The 3,142-nt window shown below is 39.5% G+C and overlaps 1 non-coding gene across 1 annotated transcript; it reads left to right on the top strand.

Annotated features, from left to right (window-relative positions):
* The first annotated feature begins 1,795 nt into the window (after positions 1 to 1,795).
* On the top strand, positions 1,796 to 1,903 carry LOC145564350 (small nucleolar RNA R71). The gene has a single exon (XR_014094807.1). It is a non-coding gene; the product is annotated as a small nucleolar RNA R71 (small nucleolar RNA).
* The last annotated feature ends 1,239 nt before the right edge of the window (positions 1,904 to 3,142 follow it).

The following is a 3,142-nucleotide window of genomic DNA, read 5'->3' on the forward strand; positions in this document are numbered from 1 at the left end:
CGAGTAGAGGCCAATACGGGCGAATGTGACTCCATGACTCACTTCGTACCATCGTCCCCGATCCTCCTTTCGTGGTTCCGAACCATATGGAGTTAGTAATCTCATGGATTATGAATGGGGTGTAACCTTCACGGGTCAATCATTGTTGCCTATCGTTGTCCCTTATTCGTGGTTGCCTTTTATGATCCGTGAACGGTTTACAAGTTCCTTAAAAACTTGTTGGCGGCTCCCTACTTTATTTGTCCCTAATCGTTGTCCCTAATCGTAATGTCAATTCCTACTTCCTATGAGTGCCAAGCATATTCACAACATGCTTTTTACGTAGGTGCACTTCGAGCGACGCCTACACACATGGAATAGAAAAACTACCGGGATCTTTACGCTTAGTGGGCAAGTTATTTTGAATAATTGCACTACAATTTTCCGGCATATTAATTGTTTCCACAAAGTCAACTTCTCTTTTATTACTCAAAAAATGTCTTTAAGAAATTTAGCATAAGTTGGCATTTGTTTTATAGCATCGGTGAATGGAATGTTAACATAAAGCTTTCTCAAGACTTCTAAAAATTTAGCAAATTTTTCATCAAGTCTAGAACCGGCAAACCTTCCCAGAAAAGGAATCTTTGCCACATGAATCGAGATTTAACTCTTTTTTTCCTTTTGTCACTTCTTTTTTTGTTTTTTTTTTTTTTCTATTCTTCTTTCTGTTTTTATTTTTCCACTTTCAACTCTCCATGGGAATCACTCATTTGTATCACATTTTCTTTTGACTTCTCACCTTCTAAGTCATGTTGCATTCCCTTCCCCTGAACTTCCCCTAAGCTTTTCCCACTTCTAGTTACAATGGCATTGGCTTGATCTCTAGGATCTAGACCCTTGATTAGGCAATGAGGTACAATAATTGCCTTTGAGGGCACTAGCTTTTTGGGCCATTTGATTTTACAACATTTTATTGGGGGTTTGCATTTGTTTTATGCTTTCATCTAAGTCATTTATCTTTTTAGTTTGGATATTGATGAATTTCTCCATCATGCTTCCTAAATTAGACTTAGGAGGAGGAGGGGCTTGAATTTGAAGTGGTTGTTTAGGAATAGGAGCTAGATTTGGTCTTACACCTCCATTGAAACCGGGTGGGTTGTGAGTGGAAGAGTATTGGCCTTTTTGTTGGTACCTATTGTCATTTCTATAATTCCGTTGATTATTAGACACATACCACCACAACTAGCTTGACCTTGACCTTTATCATTACCTTGCCATTGGGTTTAGCCACTTCTCCAACCAAAATTGGGGTGATGTTTCCATCCCTATTTATAGGTGTTGGAGTAGGGGTCAAACCTAGGGTTAGCATGCACATTATTAACTTGTTCCATAGAAGGGGAAGGGGAACATTACTCATTCAACAAGGGACACTCCGAAGACATATGGTCTTCACCACCACACTTCACAACACACTAATTGCATAGAAACATTATCATTTGAAGAATTCAATGCATGTGAGTTATGAAGAGGGGAAATGAGAGGAGGAGAAGATTGTATTTGATCAAATTTAGAGGACAAGACATCTAATTTTGAGATAAGCATATTGATAGCACTAACCTCCTACCTTCCTCCCTTTTTAGTGGAACTCCTCTCATCATGACTCCAATCAGTGTAGTTTTGCACCACCTCTTCGATGATTTTGAGTGCTTCCAATAGTGGCTTGTTCATGAGTGGACCACCCGATGCTCCATTAAATAGTATACGATCCGCCCTCAAGAGACCCTTATAGATTCCATGTATTAAGGGCCAATCTTCCATGCCATGATGTGAGTATTGTTTTTGGTAGCTCTTCAATCTCTCCCAAGCATCATAGAGAGACTCATCGGGTTCTTGTTGGAAATTTGAAATTTTGGATCTTAACTCTGCCGTTATTCCTAGAGGTATGAACCTCCTAAGGAATGCCGAAGTTACATCATTAAAAGTTCTCAATGAGTTTGGAGTCAACCTATCAAGCTAATCACTTGCAATACCCGTAAGAGAAAATTTGAACATACTTAGAAGGATGTATTCCGAAGTCACCCCATTTGCCTTCACGGTGCTATAATACCGTGTGAATTGATTAAGATGTGCAATGGGATCCTCATACTTGGCCCAGGAGAATTAATGACCCTTGATCAAGGTGATATGGGCGGGCCTTATCTCAAAATTGTTTGCCTCGGTGGTGGGAGTAACAATCCCACTCGCTTGTTGATATGGTGGAGGGTCACCAAACTCTCTCTAAGTCTTGTCCGGTTGAGCCATGTAGAATTGGCGGATATGTGGAGAAGTTGGAGAATTTATCCTTGGTGATTCTAATGTAATGGTGCCTCCACTAGATTCACTAGAACTAGAATGATCGGACTTAACCCCAACTTGCGGTGCTCACTTGAAGTAGCACCGCTAGCTATCGCCCTCTTTTCTCTTCGATTTTTTCCCTCATAACTTTTTCAAGCTCGAGGTTCAACGACACAAGAGGAAGTGTCCTATTTCTGCGTTTGGGCATAAAAAAAGAAGACTATATGGGAGATTAGTAGGTTAGTCAAAGAAAACAAAGAAAAATAAAGCTATACAAATGAACTAGTCTCACATATCTCATAAGTAACTCAATGCTTAATGCCATTCCCCGGCAACAACACCATTTTGGTATAGGAATAATCGGTCGTTGGACAATCACCATAAACCAAACAATATTTCTACCTAAACTAACCTAAGACAAGTTTAGGTTAAGTAGAGTATCGTATCCACAGGGAATGGGTAAAGAAAACCAAGAGTATGAAACGGTTGTAAGCTAATTCGGTCACAAATTGGGTTTTGATTGGTTAACTACTATATAAAGGAACGTTAGGGGAAACGAGATTCAACACCAACCAAAACCAACGAATCAATAACAAGGACAAATCATGAGCATGCATGGAAGATAGTAAAGGAACTTAACATTGTCTTTTTTTCAAAGTCACAACATAAGTACTCCCTAGATTAAGCACTAACATGACAAGGATTAAGTCTCAAGGATAGGAAATGGGTTTCTAGCTTGAGTTTGTCTCTCGATCATTCCGAACTAGTATGAGGCACAAATAATTGGGAATTATCACCTAATTTCCACACTAAAGCATCCTACTCAATG

Source organism: Chenopodium album, chromosome 1 (assembly GCF_948465745.1).
Source record: "Chenopodium album chromosome 1, dcCheAlbu1.1, whole genome shotgun sequence".
In the NCBI taxonomy this organism is placed as follows: domain Eukaryota; kingdom Viridiplantae; phylum Streptophyta; class Magnoliopsida; order Caryophyllales; family Amaranthaceae; genus Chenopodium; species Chenopodium album.